General features: G+C 47.6%; 1 long non-coding RNA gene across 1 annotated transcript in view; it reads left to right on the top strand.

Moving 5' to 3' along the window:
- LOC126298808 (uncharacterized) overlaps positions 1-20,182 on the top strand; it is a 43,358-nt gene that overhangs the window by 22,453 nt on the left and 723 nt on the right. The window lies entirely within an intron of this gene.

The following is a 20,182-nucleotide window of genomic DNA, read 5'->3' as shown; positions in this document are numbered from 1 at the left end:
TCCGTAATGTGTGGAGACTGATCAGCTCGTATTTAATCCTTAAGGATGTATTGTTGCACCGAGATTAGAGCACTCCATATACTGCAGTGCAGTAGGTCGACAATCACATAAAGCAGTCATCAACCTGGAAACATTCCGCCTCGCACAGCCACAAATACAGAACAATTCCAGCGTGACCTACTCATATTTGGCGTAAAGGGATTTGTAGATGTCAAAAATTAAAGTTAGCTACATGAACGAGGTATTAGAGTAAAAGCTCGGTTTTAACAAGGAGTCAGTGTCATCAAAGGAAACAAGCTAATAATTGTATCCAGTGACTTTGCAATAGCCCATAAAATTAGAACTGAAGGCCAGAGGAAGTGGATGAGAATCCATGAGAAAAAGTCGGTAGTTTTTCATGATACTGCTTGTTACGCAACTGACGTACATGTAACCAGTCCTTTGTGTAAACTTACTCATCAGGAAACCAGATGGGAATGAGACTGTTAAACGTCCTGTCGAGATAGGTCATTAGCAGGAGCACAAGCTGGATTAATGAAAGGGAAAAGGAAGTTGGTTATGCCCTTTCACAGGAACCATTCCTGTATTTACCTTGGGCGATTTAGGGAAATGACTGAAGAAAGCGAATGGAAATACCTCACGGATAGTCGCCAATTACGATGAGTTCAAGCATACCAGCGTGGCCACTGCAGGATAATCCATATGAACCAGCTTAGCACAGCACCCTTAAGCTTTCGACAGTAAAGTAATAAGCTACGACACACTAGCCGTTTCGTACTAAGCGGAATAGTTGGAACATTAGTACATACGGAATGCCATAGGCATAAAGTGCCAGTACAACCCCCCCCCTCCCCCCCCAGGGGTCAACTCCTTTTGTGGATACGTGCGTAGTGAGCACGGGACCCCGAGCTAATGTGGCCCTCCTTCCTTTCCGGGCTGAATACCTTCCTTTTCTGCATCCTTCCCTATCCCCCATCTTCGCCCACCCTCCCCTGACCTCTGGCTCTTTCCTTCCCCTTATCCCCCTCTGGGAGTATGGTTTGTGCCCACGTCTGGAGGCAGACACTTGTAAATGTAATGCATTCTTCGCCTTCTCTGCTTGTATGTCTTCATCCTTCCTTTGTCCTTCTTTTTTACTTGGATCTTCTCTTTACCCTTATCTCCGCTGCGGCGTTTGAGACCTCTTCTTTCCTTTCCCTTTCTTTGTTTTCCCTGTCCCTTTCTCTTTCTTCCTCCCTGCGCGTGTCTGAAGGCCGACCCACGCATTTTCGTGAGTAGCTGGTGACAGGGTAACGCGTAATTACCTGTCCCGGGTAGACAGGTAGTACATGTACGTGCCCCCTGGTAATGGCCAGGCCCAGGGAGGGGTGATGACCCGAGCTGATACCTTCCGAAAGTGCCGATTGGTCCCTCCGTCCGTTTGTCGGGAGGTGTGACCTGAGGTGTGAACAATTACCTAAGGCTGGAGTGCCCTCCGAGAGGGCCCCCCACAAGGGACGAGCGCGCCATCGGAGACCCGGTAATCATGGAGGATTCTTCCGCAATGGTTTCTACAGACAGTTCTTCCATCGTTGCCACAGTTCCTTGTTTCTGGATCTGATGGAGGTCACGACTTCTCCAGTCAACCTTGTCATTATTCAGAAAGGTGTCGACGCAATTGCACGTCCTGTAAAGTCCTGTTCCAGATTACGGAATGGCACCTTGTTGCTAGAAACAGTCAGGGCCCTCCAGGACAAAAATTGCTGTGTACTTCACTGCTACACACCTTCCCTGTCCGGGTGGAAGCGCACCGCACTTTAAATTCCTCACGTGGAGTCGTTTATACACGCTCCCTCGACGGATTGTCTGAAGAGGAAATTCAACACTACCTGTCTGACGAGGGCGTAATGGCTGTTCATAGTTATGAAAAGAGTTGACACGAACATCGTTCCAACCCATACTGTCTTCTTGACATTTGACAGTTCAGCTCCTATCGAAAATAAAAGTGGGCTATGAACTAATTTCCGTTCGCCCCTACGTCCCAAACCCTACGCGTTGCTATCAGTGCCAGCAGTTCAATCACACCAGTGAGTCCTGTTCCAACCTGGCCAAATGTGTTAAGTGTGGCAAGGATGCCCATGAGACTGCTTGTCCACCTCCATACCCTCATTGCATCAACTGTATGGGTGAACACGTTGCTTCCTCTCGAGATTGACCCATTTTTAAAGACAAAAAGCTCATTCAGGAAATCAGTGAAGGAAAAGGTGTAGACCTTTGCTGCTCGAAAATTATTCGTAAGTCTAACGCCCACTGTGCCTCAGACAGGAAAATACAGCAATGTCCTGGCCTCTCCTTGGCCAACAAAGGAGGCGGCCACGCAGACTTGTGATCTCACCTGTAGTGACACGGTCGTCAGATCGGCCAGCGCAAAGATCTCACCCTTCATCGGGTTCTGATAAATCTCGATCCCAAGTCACACCCAGACTTCCAAAAAAGATACTCGTGAAGATTTTTTTACGTACCCCAACTTCACAACCATCGGTTCCTCCATCTAAACATCGTTTCCAAGAAAGCTAACAAGAAACCCAGTTCCTCTCCTTTTCCGCCACGGCGTGTCTCATCTACAGCACCTCGCGGCGGTAACCGCCCTCGGCCGTATTCCGTGTCGCCGAGGCGCACTGCTGGCGGCCGATCACCCGGCCGATCGCTGGTGGCAGGAGCTGCTCCTGAACAACCTATTGATCAGGATCTTTGGCCTTCGGCTGAGTGCTGTTCCACGCTGTCGGTCGCAAGCTCTGAGCAGTCTTTAAGTTGACGGCAACCTTGCTAACATCAATTTTCTGTCCACCCTATGTCCATTATCCATTGGAATATCCGCGGCATTCGAACCAATCTGGATGAATTGACGATCCTCCTACGTTCGTACTCGCTGTCATCTTCTGTCTGCAGGAAACAGAGCTGCGTCCCCACGACTGCTTTGTCTTCCCCCATTTTCAGTCAGTCCGATTTAATCTCCCCTCTGTTGAAGGCACTCTAGCACATGGACTCATGATTCTTCTCCATAATACTCTCCATTATCACCCAATCGCCTTAAACACTTCCTACAAAGCAGTCAGTGTCAGTCCTTCCCTTTCTGGATACACCTTCGCTCTATGTACTGTATACATTCCATCATCCACATCAATGGCATGAGCTGATCTCCATCTTCTTGGTCAGCTTCCAACCCCCCCCCCCCCCCCATTTGCTACTTGGGGACTTCAATGCCCACCACCTGCTTTGGGATCTCCACATCCATGTCCGTGTGGATCACTATTGCTAGACGTCTTCCACCAAGCGGATCTTGTTTGCCTCAACACTGGGGACCCTACATTTTTGTCTGCCTCCACGACAAATTTCTCATTTGGACATTTCGGTCGGTACTGTTCAGCTAGCTCGGCGCTTCGAATGGTTCGCCCTTGCTGACACACACTCGAGTGACCACTTTCCATGTGTCCTTAGATTGCAGCCACAACTGCCATATATGCGCCCGAGACGCTGGAAGTTTGCCCAAGCCGATTGTACACTTTTTTCGTCTCTAGCGACATTCGATGACAGTCACTTTCCTAGTGTCGACGATGAGGTCACTCATATTACAGACGTTATTCTTACAGCTGCGGAACGTTCAATACCACGCACCTCCGAATTGCCGCGGCGCCCCCCAGTTCCTTGGTGGAACGAGGCATGCCGTGACGCAATACGTGAGCGGCGATGTGCTCTTCGCGTTTTCCGTGCCTATATTGTTGGCGACACCCCAAATCGATTTCGGCTTCCCGACTAGTGTTCGGTTTATACTGCGGAGCTTTACGCTGTTCTCCAGGCTGTCCAATACATCTGCCGCCATCAGCGGATACAGTATGTTATCTGTTCAGATTCTCTCAGCTCTCTCCTCAGTCTCCAAGCGTTCTACCCAGTCCACATTCTGGTCCACCGGATTAAGGACTGCCTGCGCTTGCTCCACTTGGGGGCGTCTCGGTGGCGTTCCTGTGGCTCCCAGGACACGTTTGTATCTGTGGAAATGAGGCGGCCGATATAGCGACCAAGGCTGCAGTCTCTCCGTCGGCCAGCTATTCGATCGATTCCCTTCGCTGATCTACGGAATGTTTTATGTCGTCGTGTTCTTTGATGGCACGGATATTGGTCGACACTTCCCCCTAATAAATTGCGGGACGTGAAAGCTCTTCCCTGTGCTAGGACCTCTTCCTCCCGAACGCGTCGTCGGCAGGAGGTACTTTTAGACTCCGTATAGGGCACTCTTTCAAACCATCGACATCTTTTAAGCGGCCATCCTCCCGCACTCTGTCCCCACCGCTCTCAGCTGTGGACGGTAAGACACCTTTTGAGTGCCCCTATTTTACTCCGTTACGCGCCTGATATGTCGTCAGTTTTGGCAGATTACACGCGCTCGGCCGATCGTGTTCTCGTTTGTGCCAGTGAGATGTCAGTCATTTGAAGCTCTCTTTGGGGACAACCAACCCCTTTCTGTAGTGTATTTTTAAGCTTTCCTTCTGCTTTTAGTTTCTTCAATTTTGAGTTTCATTCCCATTCCTGCTAGTTTCCATTTCAGTTTTTTTACCGTTTGTCACAGACCGGGCGCTAACGACCATAGTTTTGCCCCCCCCCCCCAAAAAGTGCCAGTAAACATAGGCACAAGAGTGTAGCTGTATTATAGATATATTTCTGGAGGAAATTCTCGCTAACGGAATTGAGTGTAGTACTAATCCGGCGTTCAGAATATGGGAGATGAACGCAAAGCTATGTTGGAATCACACTTCATCTCTAAAAACTTCGTTCCTCTACAGGAAAATAATGAAACCTGCCACGAAACTATCCTAGAGAAATCGTATTGTTAGCAAAGGTGTGATGAGTGCATGGCTACAAACGATAAGTTCGTATATCGGTGTTAATATTCCATTGCTTCCTTTACTTTTTCTTCACAAAATTTTGAAGCGTGCCAAAATCTGAATCGCAATGGAATCTGTGATCATTGTGGCTTCCGTTCTGCAGCAAAAACTAGGTTCAAAAGCTGTCTGCACTAACACAACCCTTAATTTCCCTCCCTTAATTAGTTAGGTACTAATTTCAACTTCACTTCGCAGTGAAATTAAAACTTTATGAACTGCAGTTCATTGGGTGGCTATATTAGTGCTTTAAAGCCCTCCATGAAGTAGTTGCTATGGTGTCTGGTGCATAAATGGCAACGACAATCTTACTTTTACTTAAAGAGAATCGCTATTAGTTAAGGGAGCATCAGTCGGTATGGATGGACGCATTTATCGCCTTAGCACCAGGGCCGCAAAGTCAGCTAACCACTAGCAATATGTTAAGAGTAACGTAAACTGGAAAGAAAACATAGAAAATGTTGCGGAGAACGCAAACCAAAGACGGAGATTTATTGGCAAAACACACAAAAGATGCAACAGGTCTACTAGACTACCAACAATACGCTTGTTAGTCCTCTTTTGGCGTACTGCTGCGCGGGATGGGATTCTTACCGGATAGGATTAACGGAGTACCTTGAGAAAATCAAGAGGAGCAAGTTTTGTATTATCGAGAAATGTCACGTGCATGGCAAGATTTGGGATCAGCATAATTAACACAAAGCCGTTTCTTGTTGCGGCTGGATTTTCTCCTGGACGTAGATCACCATCTTTTCCTCAGTGCGAAAATATTTTGACGTCGGCCTAAATAGGGAGAAACAATCGGCATAATAAAGTGAGATTAGAGCTCGCAAGGGAAGAAACAAGTTTTTTCCGCTCGCTGGTAGTGGACTAGAGGATTATTGGGAAGGTGGTTCGATGAACGCTCTGTCAGGCACTGAAGTTGATTTGAAGAGTACCGATGTAGATAGACGCAGACGTCAATGTAGACGAAGAATAAGAAAAGACGCCGGTCAGGAGGACATATAAAACGACGTTGTGGGCAGTCAATCATATATAACAAAATGGTGCCAGGATTGTCTTGGCTGAAGTGCCCACAGACATCAAACAAGTACAAGAACTTCGGAGCCACATCTTCGGTCACTATACCGCTCGCTGCCAGAGAACGCTGTTCTGGGAAACTGCAAATCCATTCCCATTGAAATTGCTTCCATCTTGGCGGCGACAGTAGTGTCAGTCAGAAACATTGCCAAAACACTCAGCGGAGATTGGTCTGGATGTAGACATCACTTCGTCATAAATCGTGTACAGAAGAACACTTTTTTAAACTTAACAGAATCGGCGGTACGAGTGTGGTGGGTGGGACGTTAGCGCGATACATCCATCTCCATGAAAACTTGTCAAGTGGCCGTTTGCAACTAGCAGCCCTGTTATCAATGTTTCCAGCTTGATGGGTGATGCTCAGATCAGCTTAAGCTGTATCCTATTCCTAGTTCCCTGCCTAATGTCTCGGCTGTAAATCAGCTACCAAGTGGTACACGATGCTATACTGTGCTGGCGGGAGCGGCCACTCGTAGATTCGAAATCCACATGCGGTGTGTATTGCTTGCAGATACTAGAGTTCAGAGGTAGCAGTGGATTTATGAGGTGGGGATCAGAGGTCAGGATCATAGTGGAACGATGCTGTATTGAAGCATAGGACTGAGACCATCCAACACAGAAAGGAATCTGAGGATGTCGGACAGTAGACATTGGGATGAACGCATGGATACTGTCAGGAATCGGAGGATGTCACAGTAGACATTTGGATGAACGCATGGATACTGTCAATGATTCAAATTTAAGATACTTCACGGAAGATTTATTCTGCCATATTGTCACAACATGCTACTTCGCTTTACTCAACAGATCGCTTGCAAACTAAATCCATATCAGCATACTGTACAAAAATCTCACAGCTAGACTATGAGGAAGAAAATGTCCCACTTCAGTTTGCTCGTTGTTGGTCTGACACTTCCTCTAAAGCCACAGAAGAATGGCAGGTGTTCAGAAGAGCTGTGCTTGGCTCTGTACGGGTGTCTGGTATACGCACAGCTGAACGACTCTGCCAAATTAGAGAGCACTTGAGTGTGGCGCTGAAAGGCCTTACCGTATCTAAGAAAAAAGGATCTGATGTTAGCCTGGAGTCTGGCACCTCGGGAATACAGAGAAACATAGGTCTTCTCAGTTGTTTCTCAAAACTGTACAGGTAAGGGACTATTGAAAAGTCTTCTGTGAGACGGCAAGTGCTACCTGCCTCCCCTGTTCTACGATGGCCCCTGTCTAGGACGTGTTCGAAGAAATACTGCGTTTTCGCACTTGGCTTCTAACTTATCGCTACTTCATTTCCATAATATAAAAAAATCGACAAATGTCTGTTGAAATATTGTAGCACTTTCACAACCCCAGATTCCTGTATCTGGGCTAGTGCACACTTTGCAGCATCTGCAAAGTGGCAGCTTCTAGGTGCCATCTGTTGCACTTCTCTGGACATCCTCGCATGGTATTCAGTTCTCACCCTTGAACTGCAGGCGGTGCATTTGTCACTGTACAGCTGTCCAACCCGATCGTAGTTCTAACTCGATGCCCAGTTAGACTTGTTCCACTGTTTACTTTCTTTTTGGCGATGGTAATGGTCTTAGACCTGACACCCAGCATGGTGGCCAGTCTGTTGCGGTGGAGCCCCAATGTACCTGTTCATTGTAGCCCCCTGACCACACATGGATCACTTTGCTGATAGCTGCACTGTTAACTCCTCACTTACAAGGGGTAGATGCCCATCCTCCTGAGTATTCGAGACTCCGGCAATGGCCATCCTGCCAGGTGACCTTCGCTGCTGCTAGGTGGCGACTATGGAGAGGGCCCCTGGTTGGAGTGGGTGGCATGAGGTTGGATGACACGCGATGAAGCATAGTAAATAGTCTCTTGCTGGTGGTCAAATGAGTCTCGAAGTGTTCTGGGCTCAATCCAATGCACAGAAGTAAGACCCCAAATATTTTCCCTCCCTGGCCACACCATGGGAAGAAAGTCAGGCTAAGGATGGCAGCAGATTTTATTCCTCCCAGTACCTTGTATGTTAGAGCTCGTGGGAAATCTTTCATGATGAAGCCTGTTTTTTTTTTCGAGCATTTAGAGGATAAGTTTCTGGAGGTGGAGGGCTTGTCCAAAATTAGATGGTCAGTATTGATCAAAATAGCATCCTCAGCCCAGTGACGAAATGGGGGATAGTACTGTAACCATCACACCCCATAAGAGCTTAAATATGGCTCAGGGTATCATATTTTAGAGGCCTTATTTTGCAGTCTGATGAGCTGCATGCCAATTTATAGTGGCGAGGTGGACATGTCTTTTGGCATGTCCACCAAGATCTGAAGGATAATCAGGTTGCCACCAGTGACTTCATCTTGGAATGAGGGTGATTCTGATGCATTACCCGAGAAGGTCAAGGTGGTGATCTACCACTTTGATGTAAAGCCCTATATCCCTCCACCAATATGGCGCTTTAAATGCTGGAAGTCTCGCCATATGTCTTCCCACTGTACACCTAGTGTCACATAGCGAGATTGTGAATGCCCATCGTATTCCAATACTCGATTTGCCCTGCCTCCCATCTGTGTCGACTGCAGAGAGCACAATTCGCCTTGCTCACCAGACAGAGGGATTTTCAAGAAATGAAGGAAAATCATGAAGTGACCCTGGTTCAACTGACCTACACTGAGGCTGAGAAAAATGCCTATGTCCTGTATGTCTGACATAACCTTAAGCCGACACTACAGCAGTTCTAGCCCCATGAGCTCTGCCAGACCCAGTCAGCTCTCGGAGCCAGAAGACATCTGTGGTGGTGGTGGTGGTGGTGGTGGTGGTGGTGGTGGTTGTTGTTTTCCTCCCTGTTGCTCCTGCACCACATATTTTGGGAGCAACACCTCTCAAACCATTGGGGACATCTGTCCCCAATTCTAAAGTGAGTCTTCTTCAGCTTCTCTCAGCAGGAAGGGGTCACTTGAGTCACTCCCTTCCCAGGTTTCTGCAAGTGGGAAAGGTAATGGCCACCAGTTTCTGAAGATCCCAAACGCAGCTGGTTGTAGGGCTTCACACTCCTCAGTCCTGGAGACTGGATCAGTGAAGTCCTCAGAGCCAGAGAAACCCAAGGAACAGGAGAGATGCAAAACGAAGATCCCCATGACCAAGGGACTTCCGGTGGCACCCACACCACTGCTACCTTCAAGCTCTGCATCTGTGGATGAAGTGGAGATTATGGCGTCTGCTGGGGACCTAGATCTCACTGGGCCCTCAGACACAATGGATATAGACTGCCCAGGCAATAAGTCAATGACAGCAGGTGACCCTGAGTTGTAAACTGCCTCATTGAATGCTCCTTGCCTTCCCAGTCCCCCAATGACGTCCTCCAATGGAATTGGGGCGGTTTTTTCCACCATCTGGTTGAGCTACAGCAACTGTAAAGCTTTACATGTGCTATCTGCATTGCCCTCCAGGAAAAGTGGTTCTCAGCAGCGTGGATTCCTGCCCTCCCCAACTATAAGGGATATTACAGGCACCTTAGCGACTACAATAGTATCTGGTGGAGTTTGCGTTTATGTCCTAAACGCAGTCTTTAGTGAAACTCTGCCCCTCGAAACTCCTCCAGAAGCTGTGCCTGTCAGAGTAGGGATGACACAGGATATAGCTGTCTGCAATGTATATCTTCCTCCAGTACCCCTGAATGTATTAGTGGCACTGATTGCGCAACGCCCTATACCTTACCGACTTTTGGGAGACATTAACGCCCATAGCCCCTTGTGGGGTGGCACCTTGCTTAATAGCAGAGGCAGAATTGTCGAAACTTTACTGTCTGTTCTCACTTCGTCTGCCTCTAACACTGGGGCTGGCACACATTTCAGTGTGGCTCATGGTAGGTAGTGGGCCATTGATCTGTCAACTTGGAGCCCAGGACTTCCATCCTTGACGTGTTGCACTGACCACTTAAACATCTTCCTGCCATTGCCCCACAGATGGGTGCCCAGGTAGGCTTTATAGAAGGTGGACTGGGAAACTTTCACCTATGCTGTTGGCGCTGACTCTCCCCCACACAGTAACAAGGATGCGAGGGTTGAGTGGGTGACTACAACAATCGTTTATGCGGAAAAAAACGCGATTCCTCGCTGTTTAGGGTGCCCTGGCAAAAGGCAGTTCCTTCGTGGTTGCCGGAAGTCACTGAAGTAATAAAGGAGCGTTGGCGAGCTCTACAGCGGCATAAGCAGCACCTTTTCCTGGAGCACCTCATAGCCTTTAAACAGCTACTTGCCGGCGTTCGCCAACATAACAAATGATGGAAGCAGGGGCATTCGGAGAGATAGTCTAGACCATTGGGTGCCATGTTACCTTCCCAAGTTCGGGCAAAGATAAAACGAGTTTCCAGGTACCAGGCGCCAACAGGTGTTAACATAAATGGAGTGCTATCCACTGACACAAATGCAATTGCCGAGCATTAAGCTGAGCAGTGTGCTAGAGCATATGCATTGGAGAACGACCTCCCTGGCCTTTTGCACTCCCAAATGGTGGATGGAAGGGAAGGTCCTCTCGTTCACTACACACCACAGTGAATTATATAACGCCCCATTTACAGAGTGGGAGCTCCTCGGTACCCTAACACATCGGCTCTCCTGGCCTCCTGGGCCAGGTGGGTCCAGTCAGATGAATAAAAAATCTCTCGTCTGACTGAAAGCGATATCTCGTCTTCAACCAGATCTGGTGCGATGGCGTCTTTCCATCGCAATTGCGGGAGAGCACCATCATTCTGGTGCTGAAATCCGGTAAAAACCAGCTTCCTATGGATAGCTAGTGGCCCATGAGCCTCACCAACTTTCTTTACAAGCTGCTAGAGTGTATGGCGTGTCGGCAGTTGGGTTGGGTTCTGGAGTCACATGGCCTACTGTCTCCATGTCAGGGTGTCTTCCAGGGTCGCTCTACCACTGATATTGTCCCTCAAGTCTTCCATCCAAGCAGCCTTTCCCAGATAACACTTGGTTATTTACGAAAAGCATATGACAGGACCTGGCGACATAATATTCTTGCCATATTATACGAGTGGGGTCTCGGAGGCCTGCTCCCGATTTTTATCCACAATTTCCTGTCGCTTCATACTTTCAGTGTCAAAGTTTGTGCCTCCCAAAGTTCTCCCCCCCCCCACCCCCCCCCCATCCAGGAGAATGTGGTCCAGCAGGGCCCTGTATTGTCTCTATTTTATAATGGCCGTTAATGGTCTAGCTGCAGCTTTAGGGCTGTCTCACCTTCTCTGTATGCAGACAACTTCGTCTCGGACTGCTCCACCAGTACTAGTGCTGCTGAGCTCCGCCTACAGGGAGTCACCCACAAGGCGCAGTCGCAGTCACAGGCTCGAGCCAACGGTCTCTAGGTTTCGGCCGCAAAGTCGTGTTTTATGTACTCCTGTCGGCGTCGTACCGCTAACCCGGAACCGTAACTTCACCTTACTGACGAGGCCCTTCACTGTAGTGGAGACCTATTGATTTTTAGGACTGGTTTTCGACGCCCGATTGACTTCGCTACCTCACTTTCGTCAGCTTAAGTGGAAGTGCTGGCAGCACCTCAATGCCCTCTGCTGCCTTAGAAACACCAACTGGGGTGCAGATAGCTGTACGCTGCTACAGCTCAAGAGCCCTTGTTCAATCAAGCCTTGACTATGGGAGTCTGGTTTATGGTTCGGCGGCGCCCTCAGCGTTGCGTTTACTCGACGCAGTCCACCACTGCAGCGTTTGCCTTGCGACAGGAGCTCTCAAGAAGTCTGAACTGCGTCCTGGTGGAGGCCAGTCCCACCATTGAAGGTTAGGTGTGCACAACTGCTGGCCAGTTACGTTGCACTCGTTCGTAGTAATATTGCGCATTTGAATTAACGTCTCCTTTTCCCACCCACGGCGGTGCATCTCCCACATCGGCGGCCCAGGTCAGGGCTTCAAATTAGTTTGTGTCCAATCCCTTCTTTCCTAACTAGAGTCCTTGCCTTTACCATCTATGGTTCAGGTCCATTCATGTACACCTGCATGGTGTATACCTAAGCTGCGGCTTCACCTAGACCTTTCACATGGCCCTAAGACTGTTAACCTTGCAGCTCTCGGCTGCCACATCTTCTCGATTCTTGACATGTAGTGAGGCTATGAAGTCGTTTACACCGACGGCTCGAGGGCTGATCACGTCGGCTTCACATTTATCCATGGAGGACATATTGAACAGCCTTCCTTGCATGATTGCTGCAGTGTTCACACTGCGGAGCTGGTGGCTATATCCTATGCTCTTGATCAAATCCGTTCATGCCCTCCGGCGCCGCTTCTTCTGAGCACTGACTCCTTGAGCAGCCTTCAAACTATCGACCTGTGCTATCCGTCATCCTTCGGTAGCGACCATCCTGGCACCATCTACGCCCTGGAGTGGTCCAGTCTTTCAGTGGTGTTTGTCTGGACCTCAGGTCATGTTGGCATCCCAGGCAACAAACTTGCCGACAGGCTGGCTAAACAGGCTACGCAGAAACTGCTTTTGGAGAAAGGCTGCTCTGCGTTCAGTACTACGCCGCAAGGTTTTGCGGCTTTGGGAGACAGAATGGCATAACCTCAGTATGCACAACAAACTGCCTGCCATTAAGGAGACTACGAATGTGTGGAAGACCTCCACGTCGGCCTCTTGCTGGGGCTCTGTGGTTGTCAGCTCCGCATAGGCCACACTTGGCTGCAGTGCCTGGCTGACAGTGGCCCATTTCTTTGTGAGCGGTCCTCCTTTGGCTGCCCTGAGACGGACTCTTCAGTTACCAGACTCGTCGCCATTAATTTTAGCTGACAACGCTTCATGGGCTAATTTATTATTACGTTTTATGTGATGATGGGTTTTATCAATCTACGTAAGTGTCGTGCATGTCCTTTGTCTCTTTGTGTTCCGCACTATAATGCTTTTAGGATGGATATTTTAATGTGTCGTAGTGGCTGGCTTTCCATTTTATTCTCGTGGTCAGCCACCATGGTCATCTACTCTAGCTTTTTATCCCTTCTACGTGTTTATTGCTTCTGTGGTTTTCTTTTCTTGTTTCGTACATTGTAGTGTTGATTGTCCTGTCATTCTTCTGCTTCTTCGTTTCTCCTGTTATTGTGCTGTAAGTCTCCTTTTCTTCTTTCCTTGTGTAAACATTTTATTGGGAACAAAGAACCGATGACCTCGCAGTTTGGTCCCCCCCTCCCGTCAATGGTTTTAAGCCAGCCAACCAATGAGGTACGTCTGCACATACCCAAGGGCCCTTTCATCTGAAACAGTAATTAGTCTCCATATTACTCTAAATGTTCTCAGGTTTTTAAGAAAACTAGCCTTGTAATTCTTTCTAGGCCCCAATGAATGATTAAAACTTAACGTTTTCTGTAACGCCAGTGTGTTCAGAGAACCGGACTGTTTGTCAGAATGTGACACTTTCGCAGCGCGATTTTCTGAAATGCATACGCATCAAATCATAAATAGGGTCTCACCTTGCAGTCTGTTATTGCGGGCGGTGTACAGTCAAGCCCACTTGAAATGTGATGTCTGAAATCCTTGCTGGGCGGTCTAATTGTCGTTCCTGCACTCCTTTTTCCTTCTTAAATGCATGAACAAATTTTATACCGAATAATTGTTCCACATATGCCCCTGACGTATTTTACAGTAATAAGCTAAGTGTGTCTACTCTTCGTTCAGTTGCATTGAAAACTGTTCCATCTGATAAGAAAACGTGATTTTCGAAATGTGACTACTTGTACTATTTTCTCACGTGCTACACGCTTGTAGCTCCGTGGGGGCCACTACAGCTCTTCAGTGGGTACGTGTGCGCCATGCACAAGTCCCTGAGCTATTGAAATCTTTCTTTTCAGGACCCTTGTACCTTTCCCTATATGTCCTTACTCCTTTGCCTTTGCTCCTTTTTCACCTCTTATTTCTGTCTTGGTATCCTCCTGACATTGTTTCATTTTTAGGTTTTGGTTTGTTTTCCTCCTTCAGATTTTTGTTTCTGGTTCCCTTTCTGATACCGGTAGTGTGAACCAGGTGGGGAAGAACTCCACCCTAGCGTCTTTGGCGAAGGAGGGCGAAGCTTGCAGGCTTGGGGTGAAACTTTCTAGTCGGTACCAGGGATGATCACCAAAACTGTTACTTCTGTTTGTGCAATTCATTGTGGAACAGTTCAGGCCTTCTGCAAAATGAGATCTGATTGCTTCCCTACATAAACTCTTGGCAGCCAATTGGCCTCTCTCAATGCCTGTGACCTCTTAGGGGACAGCCCAGAGACACGATGTTATTTTCCAGAGGCAAGAGGGACCTTAACCTCCAGTGCATGGATGAACTGAAGGCTAATCTGGACGAAATGACGTTCATTTTGTGTGACGTGTCCAGAGAGATTCTAGGAAAATTGTGTAGTCACTGGGGATCTCATCCTGGCCTTGGAGGGGTGCCTGACTTGACCAAGTTAAGATGGTATACAGGTACTTCAAACCATTTAACCTCCCATTTGTTGGTTCTATTGCCTGAAGTTGGGCCACATGCTCTCCCCCATGGGTGCCACCTTTATCTGTGGTGACCAGCCACCATCTTCATGTGGGGAGCCCTCTAACCCCATGTTTATCTGTGCAAACTGGAACGAAAACGAATGCAGAAAATAGATCATTGTCTGTTACTCTAAAGCCCAATAGTAGTTCCAAATATGCAGCCTTTGGTAGGCATGTGTATGAGGCCGCCTCCTTCTCCCCATTGTATCCACTGCAATAGCGACCATGCCGCCCTCTCTCGAGAATGTGCAATTTATCTTGATGAGTGGGATGTCCTGATCATCTGGGTCAGGAAAGTGTTTTACCTGGTTATTGGCTTGCACACTCTCTGCATTCTACCCTCTGCTAGTTAAATCACTGTTCCTCTTACATCTCGCTCAATGGAGGACATGGCCATGCAGACAGGTGACCTCAAATTCAGCAATGTGGTTGTTGTGAAATCGCCAATTGTCATGTAGCATCGCTGTCTCCTCATCCAGCTGTGCAAGCCACCAAATATTGTACTCCTGGGGCGAAGTCACCTGCTAGACAGCTGGCAGGCCAGAAAGGACAGAATGAATACTCGCTGAACACTTCCTATGTTCCTCCAGCACCTGAAAGGCTCAAAGAAGTCAAACAAAGGCAAATTGTATTCTGCTTCACCAACTTGTAGATACTCGTGGATTTTGTTGCCACGAGATACCCTCGCCCAGCCAACCTCCGTGTCTCGTGCACACTGCCAACCGTTTTTCTGCCATGGACTCTGCAGATAGAGGATGACAGCGCCTCTGTAGATCCTCCAGCCTCTGCACACTATCAATAAGTCTTTGAAGGCTGATACTAGGAAGCTGTCGAGGTGATACTGTCATTTTTTCCCTCCTGCCCTTTCCTTGTCATGACTCCCTCAATGGAAGATTGTTGGCCTTCGATCAGAGGATTCATGGCTGGTCCCAGAAACAGTGTCTCTCTGTTTCCAGGAAACAAAATGGTCCCTGTGACCGCTTTGAGCTTAAATTTCTTTCCAGTCTGTTTTGACATACACTTCTCCTCCGTCTGAGGAAGGCATTCCATCTCACGCTGTTGATACAGGATGACGTTCAGTCAGCCCATCTCCCTGACTATTAGCTTTCAAGCTGTTGCACTTTGCCTTTTTCTTCCTCACTTGACTTCCCTCTTATTTACATCCATCTGTCATTCAGTATGACCAGGGCAGACATCCTCGACCTCATTGGGCAACATCACCCCTTCCTGGTGCTTGGTGACTTTAATGCACACCATCCTCTTTAGGGTTCTCCCAGAACCTGTCGGAGAGGTGCTACCTTGGCTGACCTTCTAAAACAAATAAACCTCCGCTGAATTAACACATAAGCGCTCATGTTCCTTCCAGACTCGACGCACACCTATTCCCATTTAGACATCTTCTGCACTGCCCAGATTGCCCATCATCTTGAGTGGTCCATTCTGACATGCACCCACGTGACAATTTTCTGTGTGATCAGATTGCTGACTCTTACACCACTTACGTGCACACCCAAATGACATCTTTTCTAAGACCAGCTGGAGGCCTTACTTATCCATGACGACCTACGATGAATATTATTTCCCCAATTGTGATGACCAGGGTAGAATCTTTTTAATGTTCCACTTAATGCCGCAGAACGTTCCATTTATAGCATTTCCTCATTACCATGCCGTATCAGAGTCTCTTGTTGGACTGACGCGTGCCGCAACGCAATTCTGGCATGGAGACATGCTCTCTGCATTTTCAAGTCGTCATATGATGGCAGACTTAATTCATTATAAACAGTTACCAGTATTGTCACATTCTTTGGGACAGCAGAGAAACTATCTGGATTTAATTCTCCAGTGTTCCAAACTTTTCCACTGCCTCTTTGATCGTGTGGGCTGCCCTCAGGGATCAGCATTAGTTTGCTGAGTACAGGGTTGGTGACCCCTAGGGTTCCTTTGCTGGGGACTGGTAAGTGCCACCAGTCTGCTGTTACTGTAAGCTCTGAGCATGGTTCACAGATCACGGTAGGGCTCAGCAGTGGAACGATGGTGTGTTGCATGGAATGTAGATGCTGGATTCACTGCCTGCATTGTGAGAATGGTAAAACTTGTGCTATGAGGCAATTTTAATTCCTCCTCTAAAACCTGGGAAAAACTGTACATGCTGAAGTAATTATCGTAGTGGTGGCCTCAGTAGCTGCATGGGGAAGACCTTAGATTGGATGAACATCTGCCACCTTGTCTGGATCTAAGAATCCAGGCAACTCAGTCACTTTCAGTGTGGGTTTGGGAGGTATCGCTCCACATTTGATAACCTTGCTCTCCTGGAGGTGGCTATACAACAGGCTTGCCTATGCTGGCAACACCTATGTATATTCTTTTGGCATCAAGGTGGCCTAAGATTCTACTTGGATGCGTCTTATCCTAGAGCAGCTTTACAAATAGGATTTTCGTGGTTGTCTTCCCAATTTTATTCAGTCTTTGCTCTCGCCACGATATTTCAGATACAGAGTAGGTGACGTCTTGTCTGATCGCTTGGAGCAAAACAACGGTGTGGCTCAGGGTAGCATCTTAAGTGTCTCTTTCCCACAGCAATTAATAGCCGTTTTTTACTCTTAAGGCCTTGCATCGATAACGTTAGTTGCAAATAACTGTTCGACGTTTGGATGAATGGGCGCAGAAGAGTGGTTTTTACTTCTACACCGAGAATTGTTCTTTTTTCCTCGTTCCATTGTAAACTGCAGAGTTTGGTATCAAGGACGCAATGCTTGCTTTAAAAGACAGTGGCGTTCGTGGGCCTTATCTGACTTGGTTACCACATCTTAGTGACCTGAAAAAAACTGTCACTTAGTGCTTAAGTACTTCAAAATGTCTTAGCCACAGTACATGGGAGCAGACACGACTTGCCTGCTTCGGTTTTACAGGGCATTTGTGCCATCCCGGTTCAATTATGGGTGCACAGTCTATTGGTTTGTGAGACCGTCGTATTTAAAGATTTTGGACGTGGTGCACCATGAAGGGATTCGGCGGGCCACTGGAGCATTCAGAAAAACACCTTACCAGGCTTCTGCACAGAGGCAGGTGAACCGCTACTGCTTGTCAGACGATGGCTACTTAGGATGCGCCAGGCGTATAAGACGGTCCACACAATACACAACTGCCTACCATACTGTTGCTCAGTCTTCACTGGAAAGGCCCTATGGGATACGTGCACAGGATTGCCATCTAGACACAGGTGTAGCCAGTCGTAATGTTTCACAACGCGGTGGGAGCAGATTTCCACTTCGGCTTCTCCACAGGCCCAGACTTATTTTAGACTTGAAGAATTTTGAGAGAGATCATGTCAGATTTCACATTTAAACGTGTTTAACATTGACATATGCATCACAGTTTCATAGTGTAAACTGATGGATCCAGACAAGGGAATCCCTTGGCTGCTCTGTCGTGTTTCCTGACCATATCACCAGAATGCCCATTCCTGATGAGTATAGTTTCCCCAGCGGAGCTATATGCGATCCTGAAGGCACTAGAGCAGATGCGTCGTATTCAGGGCAAACGGTTTCTCATTCGCTCAGATTCCCTTAGTGCCTTAAAATCGTTATAGAACCTGTACTCAGCTGAGGAGTTTGTCTGGCTGATGTATGACCTACTGTACTTCATCCAACAGCAGGGTAAGGTGGTGTCACTCTGCTAGGTGCGAGGATACGAGGAAATGAAGAGGCTGATGAGGTTGCCGAAGTGGCCTGCAGAGGACGGGCTGTGGCAGTGTCCTATTCCCTTGCAGGATGTTCCTACACTTCACAGGAAGTGTGTGTGGTTGTGGGGTAAGCAATGGCTGGCGGTGACCGCCAATAAGCTGCCCTACGTGAATCAGCAACCTGGCTGAGGCGTTTCTCCTGCCAGTGTTCAGGTGGGATGAAGTGTCATCTCACACATCTTCAATGGGGCCCTGCTCCCACAGATAGCTTTTTACTGTGGGAGAGGATCCCCTGCGCGGTGATGCTTGTGGCGTGCATCTCTGTATCCATCAAATTTGAACGGGTGCATTTTAGATCGTGATGCAAGAGCAGAAGCAACTATTGTTGGGCTCTGCCCTCTATTTTAGCTGATGAGACGAGTAAGACAAAGGTTTTAAGGTTTTGTGATGTGTGGACTCCGGCCTAAATTTAGATGGTGGTTTTAGTGTGTTGCAGAGTGGCTAGCTTCACCTTTGTTTCATTGTTGTGGTCAACCTGCCTCGTCCATCTGCTATATTGTTTCAGCCCTTTACACTACCTTGTGTCATTGATACTTCACTTATGACGCAATACTTCGTTCTGTGGTTCTGTGCGCGTATGCACATAGTTACTCAAATTTTATATATTTTAAGTGCTCTTTCATTTTCCTGTGGTGTATTTTACTGACATTAGTCTCAATCTGTTTCCGAGTGGGCGCTAAAAACGTTGCTGTCTAGCACTCTACAGACATGTCCACATCATATGGGCCAACCTGACAGTTCTCTGGGACAAAGATCCATTCTTCAGTTTCTGGCCTAATAGTAGCAGGTGATGTTATCGTAGATCCTATTGCTATATCCATCTTGGGTCGCTATTTGGCGATTTCGAGCGCCTCCCACTGTCATGCTGCCTTCCTCCATTGGCAACGCCCAGAGGCGCCTCAGGCGATACCTTTCGCTTATCATAATCGTGCCACAATTCTGCCATTACTGTGAGGGAGCTAGATAATGTCAATTCATTCAGATCCTCTGCACCAGGGCCAGATAATAACATTCAGATGTTGCATCACCTTCATCTGGTGCAAACCCACTTCTTGCTTCATATGCGCATCGTCTGGACAGAGGTAAGTTTCCTTCATGCTGGCATGAAGCCACTGAAGTACCCATACCTAAGTCCGGTAAGTATAAACCCCTGCCTTTTAGCTGTTGCCCAATTTGTCTTAATGGCAGTTTTTTTGCAAGGTAATTGAAATGATTCATGCCTGGTTGGTATAGTAGCTAGAGTCTCTCACTTTATTAACCAGTTCAGTGTGGATTTAGAGCACGCTGTTCTGCATTTGACCCTCTTGTCACTTGGTCAACCCACAGTCATGAATGGTTTTCTGCGGAAATCGCAGTTCGTGGCCCTATATTTAGATTTGTAGAAAGCGTAAGACACCTGCTGGAGGACTGGTGTCCTCTGTACTACATATGTGGGGCTTCTATGACCTCATTCCCCGTTTCCTCCATGGATTTTTGAAAGACAGGTTTCAAGGTACGTGTTCTGCCTTGGACACCTTTATCCACGAAAAGGCGTGCTTCAGGGTTCCGTCCTGAACCTCCTCTTCGCTATTGCCATTAATCCTATAATGGCTTGTCTCCCACTAGGCATCTACAGTTCCAATTTCGCTTACGTTTTTGCCGTCTGTTGTTATCCATGGACTTGCCTCATTGCGCGGTGTATTTAGCGATGTCTCGATCGTCTTCACTTAGGGAGCATTGAGAAAAGCTTCAGTTTTTCCGCAGACAAAACCGTTGAATTTCTGGCGACGCAAGTGCTTCCTTGCACCGTCTTTAGATGTTGCCCCTGTTCTTCCGTTCGCACAATTTCAGTGCAGTAATGAGTTGATTGTAAATAAGTATTATAGTAGTTGTATTACATGTTTATTACCTAATAAACACTCTATATGATAAGTTCAGCGCATTAGTATTTGTAAAATGAC

Source organism: Schistocerca gregaria, chromosome X, assembly GCF_023897955.1.
Source record: "Schistocerca gregaria isolate iqSchGreg1 chromosome X, iqSchGreg1.2, whole genome shotgun sequence".
Taxonomy (NCBI): Eukaryota; Metazoa; Arthropoda; class Insecta; order Orthoptera; family Acrididae; genus Schistocerca; species Schistocerca gregaria.
Note: the sequence above shows the minus strand (reverse complement) of the source record. Positions and strands in the feature narration are given on the sequence as shown.